Below are 13,905 nucleotides of genomic sequence, written 5' to 3'. Positions count from 1 at the left end.
CGTGGCTCCAGCCGCCCCTGCTGTTTTGCCAGGGGGCCGGGCTCCGGCAGCATGGGTCTGGGCGTGGCGGCGGCCCCGGCTGCCCGGCTCCAGCTCTGGCCGCAGCCCTCCCTGGCTCCACCCGGCCAGCCACCTGGCTCCGGCCGCCGGGCTCCCTCCGCATCCTCCGGCTCCGGCCGCGCGACTCCTGTCCCGGCCCAGCCACGTCCAGGCAGCGCGGTAAGGGGGCAGGGAGGGGGTGTTGGAGAGAGGGTAGGGGAGTTTGGGGGTGGGGGGGTTAGAGGGCAGGGAACAGGGGGATTGAATGGGGGCAAGGGTCCCGGGGAGCAGTCAGGAAAGAGCATGGTTGGATGAAGTGGTGGGGGCACTCAGGGACAGAGAGAAGGGGTAGTTGTATGGGGTAGGGGTTCTGGGGGGCCATTGAGAATGAGAGGAGGGGTTGGGTGGCGCGGCAAGGGGCAGTCAGGGGACAGGGAAGGGGGGGATGGGTCAGGGGTCTCGGAGTGTGTGTGTCGAGGAACATGAGGGGTTGGATGGGGCACGACCCCCCCCCCGAGGGGGGGGAAGGAGGGAACCCGTTGTTAAAATTTTGGAGGGAGGAGGGAACCGGTTGTTAAAAATTTGGCAGCTCATCACTGGTTGTGGTGATTTTTCCTTGAGCATCAAATAAAATATCATATTTATGGGCATCATCAGTAAAAAGCGTTCTACCCATATAATATTGCGCAATGAATTCTATAATTTGGACAGGTCCCATTATTACTTTTACCACCCTTGGTTTATTCTCTATTTTTGGAATTGTCAAGACACATTCCTTAATATTATTGACAACAGCTTCATTATTGGTATAGGACTTGGCCCATCATAATGTCGGTGTTTTCTCCAAATTCGCACCACCATAGCAGAATCCTGTAGACACAAATACCGAGAAGACCCAAGAGGAATGGAACTGCCTCTTTTACAATCTGGCTTTGCTTTATCTGAAAATAGAAATAACAAAAGACCCTTTCTCTTTTATAACACAAATTCATAGTTTGATTTTAACAAACTGTAAAAACCTTTTAATTGTAATTAAAACATAAAGCTTTCTTTTCCACAAACTGTATATTATTCAGCATATTTCTACTATTATACTTATCTGAATGTCCAACAATTTTTATTTCTAATTTATGCCTCTAATCTATATTATCCTTATTCTAACAGTTAATCATTATCTTAATATTAACTGTCCATTTTCCCAAATTAAAATTTAATACACATGAAAAAGCTTCTTTAATTACTACTATCCTTATACTCTTATAATTCTAATTAACACTTACCCTTATTATTACTAATTATTATATTAAATATTTTCCTTAACATTGACAGTCTTTTTTCTAACTATAATAACAAACAATAAAAACATTATTCTGTATTCAATAATGCCCGATTTAAATCAATAAAACAATTTAATGCCCCAAGTACATCCACTCCTATGATTCCATATCCCTCAATTCCCCGGTGCATAAGGCTGAATCAAGAGATTATGGATCATTGGCCTATACTGATGGACATTGGTCTGCTTATAGGGATGGGGAACTGTCCTCCCACCCCATTAGCCATACACATATCCCCTGATTGATATGACATGAAATCATTATTTATATTTATATCCACATTTAGTATAGACAGAGTGGATCCAGTATCTAGGTGGCATAACAATCCCACTCTTATGTCCTGGTTATTTAGTATGATTTGGACCAACGGTCTCCTGTTAAGATCCAGGAACAATAGTTACAAGATCATTGGGATGGCCTCTTCTTCTTCCTCTGATCCCTCATCTATCCTCACTTTCTTCCTCTTCTTCTATATCATTTTCAGGTTTTCTAACTCCTCCTCAGGCATCTCTAGCAAGTCCATCATTTTTTCTTCGTCCAGGTTGGGAAGGTTGTTGAACCACTCTCTGCCATTTTATCTTTCTCACTTTCTTTTTCCCTTTTTTTCTACCTCTCTCTCTCTTTCTCTTAATTGCTACTTTCCTTTTTCCCTATTTATTTAAAACAAAATGTGATTATTCTTATTTTTAACTTATGTAATTATGCTATCTCTTACTTTCACTTTTAGTACTGTTGTTGAATTTATCTATCTTATTGGCTACATCATCTTTACTTATTTCTATAATTACTGCGATCATTAAACTTACTCTATAACTATAGTTACTATTATTACTAAACTTAACACTTATTTACTACCTAATTAAACTTTATTAATTTTTCCTACTCGAATCACATTCCACAATACCTCTGTATTTATATCAATCATACAATTCCAATTTTTTATAAGATCTATTACAGTGAGTCCTCTACAGTTGACTCCCATGTTTGCCAAACCAAATCTTACATTATCTATCCATTTAATACAGTGGTGGGCAACCTATGGCTCATGGGCTGCATGCAGCCCATCAGGGTAATCTGACTGTGGTCCACGAGACATTTTGCTGACGTTGACGTCCACAGGCATGGCCCCCTGCAGCTCTCACTGGCTGCGTTTCACTCTTCCCAGCCAATCAGAGCTGCGGGAAGCGGCAGCCAGCACGTCCCTGTGGCCCGCACCACTTCCCACAGCTCCCATTGGGAGTATGATGATCCTGTAGCTATGGTGTCAAGTATCAGAGGGGTAGCCGTGTTAGTCTGGTTCTGTAGAAGCAGCAAAGAATCCTGTGGCACCTTATAGACTAACAGACGTTTTGCAGCATGAGCTTTCGTGGGTGAATACCCACTTCTTCAGATGCAAGTGAAGAAGTGGGTATTCACCCACGAAAGCTCATGCCGCAAAACGTCTGTTAGTCTATAAGGTGCCACAGGATTCTTTGCTGCTTCTGTAGCTATGGAGCATAATTGATAGATTTTTCCACCATTTATGTTAATCTGAACTATTGGTCTTCCATTGTGATCTTTTAATAAAGAAACTATAACTTGCGGTGGTTGTTCCTTCAATTGGTAAACTGGTGCTATGGTTTGGGATGCTTGGTCTACCCTCAAATTTTGATTAATTGGTTCCACTATAGGTAAACTCTCCAAGAATTCATCTAAATCTTGCTCTGTCCAATTTGGAGGTGAATACCAAGTCTCCTCATTCCATATTTCATTCTGCATTTCTTCCTTCTGCATCTCTCTGTATTTTCCCCTATTTTATCCTTTTCCTGTCCCTATGATAAGAGAAATATAATTATTACTATTTTAGTTCCTCCTGCCTTCTTTTCAACTGTGATGAATTAAACCATTTTCACACTTTTCCCTTGTCGGTTGTCTAATTGATACACTGTGGGACTTGCTTTATTAACTATTCTAACTGGTCCTATCCATATAGGGGTAAGCACATGGTCTTTTTCTTTTATTTGTCTGTACATGACCATATCGCCTATCTGCCATTCCCGTGGGTGCAGGATTGGTCCCATCTTCTTATCCATTTGTTGAACATTAACCTTAAGTGCACTTGCTACCTGTTTATGCGTTTCAGCAATGGATTTTAGGAATTGTTGCATTACCATTGGCCTGTTAATATCTTAGGTTTTAGTTCATCTGAGAGTGTTCCAATTACCCACTATTGCTCAGGTAGTCTCATATCTCTCCCAGTCATAGCTTTAAACAGAGTTACACTACATGATGCTATTGTTCCCCTGATAGTCATTAATATTAGAGGCAGTTTCTGATCCCAGTCTTTACCCTGTTGATTTACCACCTTTCTTAGGGCTGTTTTTAATGTCCTATTAGTTCTTTCTGCTTGCCCTGAACTTTGGGGATGTCCAGCTATATGCAGTCTCTGCTAAATGCCAAAAGTTTGGCATAATCCCTTTGTAATTTCTCCTATAAAATGTGGTCCCTGAACTAAATCCATTTCTTTAGGGATACCCCATCTTGTAATAACATGATCCACCAAAACCTTAACTGTGGTTAATGCAGTATTATTTCTTATAGGAATTGCCTCTACCCACTTAGTAAAAGGATCCACTATCACCAAACAATATTGATTTCCCTTTGCAGTTTTTGCCAGTGGGCCAATAAAATCAATTTGCAACCTAGCCAATGAATCCTCTATTCTCTGGTGTCCTAATAGTCCTTTTATTATTATATTATCTGCATTATTTGCTGCACAGGGTAAACAATTGTTCACAAATTTTGCTCTATATCTGTCCTCATATTTGGCCACCATCCTGCCATTTGAAGCATACTGAGAGTCTTATCTATTCCTAAATGCCAATTATCATGAACTAGAGAGATCATTTCAGATCTAATTTCCATTGGAACCACCCACACAGACATATTATCTGTTTTTAGTAGCTAATACCAATCCTGTTTCGTGCTGCCAAATTTTCCATCCCTGGTGTTTTTCTTTCAACACCAACTTTTTTATTTCAGGATATTTTCTTTGTAAAGCTACTAAATCGATCTGCTCTATTTTAGCTATTGGGGCCGATTGGAATTGTGGCTGCCATACTATCCCCTCCTTGACTCCTTCTTTAGCCTGTTCATCTGCCTTCTCATTCCATTGAGCTTCTTCAACATTCTTCCTATGGACTTTTACCTGCCCACTAGTACACGCTGTGTTCTTTGTTGTGCTAAATCCCATAAATAAGCTAGTTTTTTAGCATGAGTGATGGGTTTACCATCTGCTAATTTTATACCCCTCTTTTGCCACTGAGGCATCCAATCTACTATAGCTCTCAGTACCCATTCAGAGTCTATGAAAACAGCCACAGTTTTATCTGTTGGTGTATTTTCCAATGCTACTGCTGCAGCTACAATTTCAGCAGCTTGTGCTGAATGAGGTAAGCACTGTCCCTTAAACCTTTTCATCAGATATTCTTACTGCTGCATATCCTGTATTTGCCTTGCCTTCCTCGTAAAAGCTAGAACCATCCACAAACCAAATTACGTCTATTGTATCTATAATCTCGCTCACATTGCTCCACCTTTGAATAATATATGTCCTTTAGGAGGAATTTCTGGTAAGGGACATTCATGCTGTTCCACTTCAATTATAAAATCATAAGGAACTAGTGATAAACTTGGGACATTTTCCATTGTTACATTTTTATTTAGCAAGGCTAATGTCCATTTTGCTAATCTAGGACTAGAAACATGTCCATCATTGATTTTTCCTGTTAATACATATTTTACATATTGGTGAGTGGGAAGTTTTCAGAAGCATGGGGGATAATCTTACTAAATACTCCCAATGTTGCAAAGCCCAAACCAAGGCTAATACCTCACAAGGATTGAATCCCTGTTCTACTTCATTCGGAATCTTAGAAGTGTATGCCACTGGTCGAGGATCTTTATCATGGTTAATACAGCACTCACTCCAGTGCTAGCAGTAGCCAAATGGAGCACAAAAGGTTGTCCTACTTTTGGGTATGCTAAAGCTGGGGCTTGCGCTAATGCTTTCTTAAGTTGAGTGAAAGCTTCCTGCTGTTCTAATCCCCATTCCCAGTTATTACCCTTCTTTAATAGCTTATACAGCGAGCTGGCTTTTTTGTGCATAACTTTCTATAAAATCGCTAGAGAAATTTGTCATTCCTAAAAATGACCTTACAGTAGATATATCTGTTGGGGTTGGTAATTTTTGCAATAATTCTAACCTTTCTTTATCTGTTGATCGTCCTTCTTGTCCTAATGTTACTCCTAGGTAGCCTGCTTACTGTTGGCATATTTGACCCTTCTCTGGACTAACCTTAAACCCTGTTTCCTTTATCTTTTGTAAAACTTGATCTAATATTTCTAAGTTTTCTTCCCTAGTTTTTGTACTAATAAAGATATAATCTACGTACAATATGATGCTATCCTTATTAGGCATTTTATCCCACATCTTATTTACATCCATATGGCATATAGCAGGGCTGTTATGAAATCCTTGTGGGATTTCATAACAGGATTTATGAAACTGAACTGTCGTCCTTGGAATTTAAAGGCAAATTTATACCAAGAATCTGGTTGTAAAGGTATAGCAAAGAATGCATTTGCTAAATCTAGGACTGTAAACCACCATGCTCCTCCCATAATGGAAGCAATCACTTCTGGATATTTTGATCCCACTGGAGTAGTCATTGGAGTTACTTTATTTAGTGGCCTAAGATCGATGGTTAATCTCCAAGTTTTACCATCTGCCTTTAAAACTGGCCAAATAGCTGCATTATTTGTACTCTGTTGTTCAACTGTAACTTCTTGCTCTAAAAGACCTTGAATAGTTTTCATTAAACTAGGTTCTGCTTCCTTAGGATATTTATATTGTCTTTGAGGTGGGGAATCAGTTCCAGTAATTAATACTTCCCCCTCAATTTTTCCACATTCTGCCTTGGTAGTAGTACAGACCTCTTTATACTTTTGTGCAATTTCCAATACTTCTGCTGGCCAATCAGGCCATTTTATTTCCTCATTGGCTTTTATAGCAGCTAATCTATATCCTGCTTCAATAACAATTGGTTGATCTAAAACATTTATTTTATTAGATGGCATTTCCCATAATACCTTATTTACCAAATCTATTATTAACCTAAGATTCTTCAATACATCGATTCCTATTATTCCATCACCATTAAGAGCCAGGATGGGAGAAAGCAACTCACAAGGTTCCAGGAAAGTGGACTTATACATGCGAAAGTTTCACAGCTACTGGGAATCATCCCATACCTGCAACACTATGCAGTCCCACCAGTCTGTGCTTGTTTGCCGGGCCCAGAATCGGCATTCCACTGTATCAAACTGCCCCACTGCCACCATAATGTCCCAATTATCATATCCCATGCTTTCAGGAATGTCTGTGGGCATGTCCCCCTCACAATCGTCCTCGTACTGGTGGCTCCTAGCCAGGTTCTGCATATATTGCAGAATAACGTGTGAGGTGTTTACAATGTTCACAAGAGCAGCAGTGAGCTGAGTGGGCTCCATGCTTGCCATGCTATGGCGTCTGCACGGGTAACCCAGGAAAAAATTGCAAAACGATTGTCTGCCGTTGCTTTCATGGAGGGAGGGAGGGGAGACTGACGACATGTATCCAAAACCACCCATGACAATGTTTTTGCCCCATCAGGCATTGGGAGCTTAACCCAGAATTCCAATGGGAAGTGGAGAGTTCGGGGACTGTGGGATAGCTACCCACAGTGCACTGCTACATAAGTCGATGCTAGCCATGGTACTGAGGATGCACTCCACCAACTTAATGCACTTAGTGGGGACATACATAATCGACTGTATAAAATCACTTTCTAAAGATTGACTTCTATAAAATCAACCTAGTTTCATAGTGTAGACATACCCAAAATCTTATTTATTGAGAGAAAATTAGGTAATTTGAAGTAAATTTCAATAAAGCAAGAAAAAGCATTACAGTATATAATAGGTAGCAAGGCACAATTGTATTGAACTTAAATTTCATACATTCAAATGGCCAAGAGACTACACAGACTGCATGAAAAATACCATGTTGCAGTATTGGTACACACTGACCACCCCAGAACAGATTCCTATTGCCCTACCTGTGTTTATCATAAGTTTCCTTTAGTTGACTCATTTATCTGTTTTTACAAGGTGAAAAGGGGCCTAGCCTAGATAAATTGCCAGGGTTTTTCAGGAAAAGACTTTTGGGAAAAACTTCTCAGTACAGCTTAGACCTGCTACCCTTGGAAGGACATGGATATGGCTTTCCAATAAAATTGATGAAAACCCAGGCATTCTTCTTCCAAAACAAAGTATTTTCTTTATTAAGTGTCATAGAATCATAGAATATCAGGGTTGGAAGGGACCTCAGGAGGTCATCTAGTCCAACTCCCTGCTCAAAGCAGGACCAATCCCCAACTAAATCATTTCAACCATGGCTTTGTCAAGCCTGACCTTAAAAACCTCTCAGGAAGGAGATTCCACAACCTCCCTAGGTAACCCATTTCAGTGCTTCACCACCCTCCTAGTGAAAAAGTTTCTCCTAATATCCAACCTAAACCTTCCCCACTGCAATTTGAAACCATTATTCCTTGTTCTGTCATCTGGTACAACTCAGAACAATCTAGATCCATCCTCTTTGGAACCCCCTTTCAGGTAGTTGAAAGCAGCTATCAAATCCCCCCTCATTCTTCTCTTCTGCAGACCAAACAATCCCAGTTCCCTCAGCCTCTCCTCATAAGTCATGTGCTCCAGCCCACTAATCATTTTTGTTGCCCTCCCCTGGACTCTTTCCAATTTTTCCACATCCTTCCTGTAGTGTGGGGCCCAAAACTGGACACAGTACTCCAGATGAGGCCTCACCAATGTTGAATAACGGGGAATGATTATGTCCCTCGATCTTCTGGCAATGCCCCTACTTATACAGCCCAAAATGCCATTAGCCTTCTTGGCAACAAGGGCACACTGTTGACTCATATCCAGCTTCTCGTCCACTGTAACCCCTAGGTTCTTTTCTGCAGAACTGCTGCCTAGCCATTCGGTCCCTAATCTGTAGTCTGTAGCAGTCACCAGTATCCCCTGATACAATAAGTCTAAACATAAGTCAAAACATAAATCCCTTAGCACAGTCCTCAGGGTTCGGCACCACCATGTTGCATGATGGACACTTGACAAAATTACCATACTTAGTGATGGACACTGGGGGGGTTAGGTCATTCAGTCAATCAACCCGTAAAATAGTGCACAATTTTCCACACTGAAAAAAACCAATATCTTAGCTAGCTAGCTAGTAATAATAAAAATTACTATCATTAATAAATTCAACTCACTTTAGTGTTTTTGAATGTACCTTGCCGCCACAGCTACACTGAAGTCCTTTGTGTTCTTTGTTGAAGTCGAAATACCTAGAAAGCCATCAACCTGACAGTTCTCAAGGCGATTCCTTGTGGATGTTTTGATTGAGTTCATGCAGCTGAAGCCTCGTTCACAGCAACATGTGTCTGGGTTCAGTGTCAGTAAAAGAAGTGAAAGCCTTGCCAGGTCACTGTATTCACTCTCACTTGACTTAAACAAAAGACACCATAATTTGATAACATTACTGCCACAGTGGTCTGAGTTGAAAAGTGTCTTGACTGTGTCATCCTCACAGTACAATGTATACTGAATTTCAACCTTGCTGGAGTCAATGTGCTTTGTAAATTTTGCTGAAAGCTTTCGAATTTCTGAGAGTAATGGCTTTTGGTTGCAGGGGTCCAAGTAAAGCATGAACTTCACCAAGTCTTTTTCAGGAAACCTGGCCTTGAATGCCTGTTCAAGTTTCTTTGCATATTCGATGAACGTTGCTTTTATCTGAGCAATCTCCGTTTCTGGCTAGTAGTGCTGCTCTTCACACTCCCTGAGCATCTCTGTGACCTTGGCACTAGTGATTGACAGGTTGCTTGGAGATATGAAAGATTCCAGCGTAGAATCCTCGTTTAAAGGCTGCTCCAGAGAGCAGTATGCATTGTACAGATCAGAGTTCTCTTTCTGCAGTGTCAAATTCATTGCTGCAAGTAGTTGCAAAACCCAATTCAGGAAAGTGAGATACAAAATGAATTTAGGAGACTGTAGCATGTCATAGATATTCTGACAACTTGTTCTATAATTTAGCAACTCATTCCCAAATGACTGTCTCTCAAAGTATTGCACTAGATAATCTGGCAGTAGCTCGAACCAGCAAATTTTGTAGCCAACCAGATTTGAATATTCCTCTTTATTCAGCTCACAGATCTATCTAAACTCCTTTTTTCTTGCAGCCCCACTGAAATGTATAAGTGTTGCTTTGATAGTATCTTCCACAAAGTCAGGTATGACTGATTCAGCATCTCTAGCCATTAAGGGAGCTCTTTCTTAGCTGGGTTGAATTATTTCATTTCAGTGGTAGAGTTCTTGTAACTAGTGGGTTCACGTCTTACTGTTTTTTCCTGGCAGAGCTATTGTTGAGACAGAATATGAAGTAGGGAGTTAGTACTGCTAAATTCTTTTCCTAGCTCTGCCAGTGACATGCTATGTAAATTTGGACAAATCTCTCTACTTCTCTGGGCCTTAGTTTACCCTTCCGTAATAATAAAACTTACCTCACCACAGGTATTAATGTTTATAGAATGCTTTGACATCCTCATATAAAGGCATTGTCTTGTTTATTGCTATTGTGTAACTAATGGTGTTGCATTCCTTTTTCTTGGTAAAGTTGCCTTCTTTTCCTTCTCTCACTTTTAGACAAACTTCCTGACATCAGTGTCCTAACTAATCCTAAAATAGACATTTGATACAGACTCAAAATCTTCATTGAAAAAAAATGAATTCAAATGAGCCACACTGTTATGAATTGAAAATACAATACATATGCACACACAACTGTAGACAAAGGCTAATGACAAATGGCAGTGCATTTATTTCTGGAGATGGTATTGGTATTTTGGGGTATTGCATGGATTAGTATTAGAATCATAGGCACCAACTTCTCCTGGGGCTGGTGGGTGCTCAACCCCTATCCCCAGCCCCACCCTGACTCCACCTCTGCCCCGCCCCCATTCCAACCCCTTCCCCAAAGTCCCTGCCCCAACTCCATCCCTTCCCTGCCCCTATTGGACTCCTTCCCCAAATCCCCCCCCGGCCCCACCTTTTCCCCACCTCCTCCCCTAAGCATGCCGAGCTCCCACTCCTCCTTCTCCCTCCCAGAGCTTGTTATGCTGCGAAACAGCTGTTTTGCAGCAGCAAGCACTGGGAGGAGAAGCGGGGAAGGCGTGCTCAGGGCGGGAGGTGGAGGTGGAGGTGAGCTGGGATAAGGGGGCAGGGAGGGGAGCTTGGCTGCTAGTGGGTGCAGAGCACCCACCAATTTTTCCCCGTGGGTGCTCCAGCCCCGGAACACCCATGGAGTCGGCACCTATGGTTAGAATCTCTCTTAATTTAACATTTATTTAAAGGCCACATTGCTGACATTTGCAGATGATACTACATTGGAGGTGCTAAAAAAACTAGTCACAATAGAGGAAAAGACATTAGAAATGTGGGCAGAAAATAAAATGAGTTTCAATGTAGGTGAGGGGAGGAAAGCGATGTGAGGGAATGCAGACTAATATATCAGGGGGTGGGCAGGGAGGTGGAGACCTGAAACAGATATACCATAGGAAGGAGAAATCTGAGCAGCAATAAAGCCCAAAGAGATCTAGGAATGAAAATGAACAAATTAAACAGGACTTTACAGTGTGGTTGAACTGGACAAACTGAGGCAGTTTTTGGCACCATATGATACATTTATGGAAGGGATGGTATGATGATGAGATTCCCTACATGGCATATGGCCCATCTGCAACTGCTAGTGGCAAATATCCTCAATGTCCAGAGATGGGACACTAGATAGGGGGGGCTCTGAGTTACTGCAGAGAATCCTTTTCCAGGTGTCTGGCTGACGTGCTCAGGGTCCACCTGATCACCACATTTGGGGGTCAGGAAGGAATTTTCCCCCTGGTCAGATTGGCAGAGACCCTGGCGGGTTTTCACCGTCTTCTGCAGCATGGGTCACTTGCAGGTTTAAACTAGAGTAAATGGTGGATTCTCTGTAACTTGATGTCATTAAAACAACGGTTTGAGGACTTTGGTAACTCAGACAGAGGTTATGGGTCTGTTACAGGAGTTGTTTACCATAATTGGCATCTAAAATTTAGGGTCTTACAGCTTTTGTATAAATTTTAACTAAAGGGTAAACAAGGGTGTGGTCCGCCCTAAAGGAATCAGCAGAGTATTACCAGGCTTGTCTCTGATCTGTAGAGGGCTTTCCAGAGCAAACTAGTCTCGCTAACCCCTGAGAGGACACGGATACAGCCTTCTGCTCAAGGACACACACCAGCAGCCGTTTTTTGAAAACAATTATTTAAAGAAGTAAATAGTTACAGAATAAAGCAAAGAAGAGATACAATAGAATTACATTTAAAATGGCACAACAGAATAAAAGACACAAAAGACATAAAAGACAGACTAAATATGACAACTATCACATCTAAGAAATACAGTAGTTTCAATGTAACATTGAAACAATGTAGCATACACAAAGGCTTTTAATCTTAGTTACATTTTAATCCCGTACTTAATACAATGTAGTATGCATGACCTCTATATACACATAAGAGAAGCCAGTATAAATACCCCAGATTTAAAGGAGACATTTACTTAGCACTAACATTCACATTTGACATTTAATATTTAATACCTAACATTAACTATTTACATTAATATTTACATTAACATCCTGTGAGGGCTGATCAGGCTTGTCACAGAATGGGTAGAGGAGATCTCATTCAAACAGAGACATCCAGCTTTATTGGCAGGAAAGACCCACACATTCTTTAAATAATAGATAGGAAGAAGATCAAATTTACATGGGTACCAAAATCCCTGTGACTCATCAGAATGGGCCTTCTGCTCTGTCACAGCAAGCTGATGTGAAAATCTTGTCTGGAGGTCATGGCTTCTGTGACTGCTTCCCACCAGGTCTTGAGTGGTTAACTGGGAGTTTGTTGCTGAAGAGAAGGTAGCTTGCTTGAAGGCAGTTGCTCGTTGCTGTGGCAACTATTAGAATTCTGTGGTTGCTGCTTCTTTTCCAGGTAGCTACTTTTTCTTGCAGGTAGCAGCATTTCAGGTAGCTCCGTTCTTCTTCTCATATAACTTCTGCTTATTTGATGGAAGCATCCTACAGTTTCAGCCTGTTGGCTGAACCCACTACACTCTTAACCTGTTGGCTGTCGGCCTTATATACTGTTTATGCTCTGAAAGATAGCCAATCAGCTTTCAGCTTTTCAGCCCCTCCTTATGATGTCGTCTGGTCTCAACCAATCAGCTTCCTAGAATTTAGCCCCAACCTTATGATGTCACAGGGTCACATGTACCTACATGTGCTTTGTTTGTCGCTCTCATATGTCATCTTTAAGTCCCTCCTAGTCACATGTACCTTTGCTGCTTCTATGTACCTACATGTGACTGTTGCTCTCTTATAACGTTATCTTTAAGCTCCTCCTCCTGACGCCACTTTGTTTGCTAGAATCTTCCACTACCTACATCATCCTCATCTCTGCCATTTTGGTCAGCCATGTTGGACTTTCTAAATTTAAACAAACATTAATTTTTACTTAATTAGAGCCTTTATCTTAAAACTAATTACTGTTTTATGCAAACTAAAGTGTCCTGACACTGTCACCACCTTAATTATGTCCAATTCAGAGAAATGTAATGTTACAATATTTAAACCGCTTCTGAGATTTTTCTGCAAGCCTTCATTAAAGATGCTGTAAAGTATTTCAAAACAGCTAAAGCAAAATCTTTTGGTACAGAGTGAGTGGCTGAGGTTCTCTGGCTTGCAACATGCAGGAGTCAGGCTGGATGATCATGATGATCTCTTCTGTCCTTAAAGTCTATGAGTCAAGGCATCATGTCACTGAGTAGTGAGGTAACAGTCCGTCTCACTAAATCTTTGATACAGCTGCACATGGACACCATTTTGAAGGAAGGTCAGAGAAGAGCAGCAAAAATTATTTTTGTAGCCATGGTCTTGCAGTATCTTGGACACAAAGGAAGAAATTTAATAAATTATAGTGAGCATGAAAGTGCCAATCTCCTCATAAAAAGCACACTTCACCCCTAGCTACTTGGTTTAGATGTAGTGGGGCAACTGTCCATTCTTCCTTTGCGAATCAGTCCACAGAATAAAACATTTGGAGAAATGATCGTGTACACATTTTTTTCCTCCCATGCATGTCTACTCATTCCCTCCTAGTTTCTCCCTCTGTTCTCTTCTCTTCCCCTTCTCAGTTTTATACCTTTTTTCATGCTGTTCCCTATGCTTGGAACAATTTCTTAAAAACACACATATCTGTTGTAAAATCTCCTTGCCAGTGTCCACACCATACCTTCTGTGAACTGTTATAGTGTGTATGTTACCTGCCTGTGTGAATTACTG

The 13,905-nt window shown here is 41.1% G+C and overlaps 1 long non-coding RNA gene across 2 annotated transcripts; it reads right to left on the bottom strand.

Moving 5' to 3' along the window:
- Nucleotides 1–775: 775 nt before the first annotated feature.
- On the bottom strand, nucleotides 776–13,454 carry LOC123364418. 2 transcript variants are annotated; one of them, XR_006577098.1, is made up of 4 exons: nucleotides 12,332–13,454; nucleotides 10,031–10,205; nucleotides 8,744–9,886; nucleotides 776–980 (listed from the first exon to the last, which is right to left on the bottom strand). It is a non-coding gene; the product is annotated as an uncharacterized LOC123364418 (long non-coding RNA). The 2 variants fall into 2 exon arrangements; XR_006577097.1 differs by having other exon boundaries at nucleotides 8,764–9,886; nucleotides 12,332–13,453.
- Between the last annotated feature and the right edge of the window lie 451 nt (nucleotides 13,455–13,905).

The sequence above is a fragment of the Mauremys mutica genome, chromosome 2, assembly GCF_020497125.1.
Source record: "Mauremys mutica isolate MM-2020 ecotype Southern chromosome 2, ASM2049712v1, whole genome shotgun sequence".
Lineage (NCBI taxonomy): Eukaryota > Metazoa > Chordata > Testudines > Geoemydidae > Mauremys > Mauremys mutica.
The sequence above is the reverse complement of the archived record's forward strand: the minus strand, read 5'-3'. Positions and strand labels throughout refer to the sequence as shown.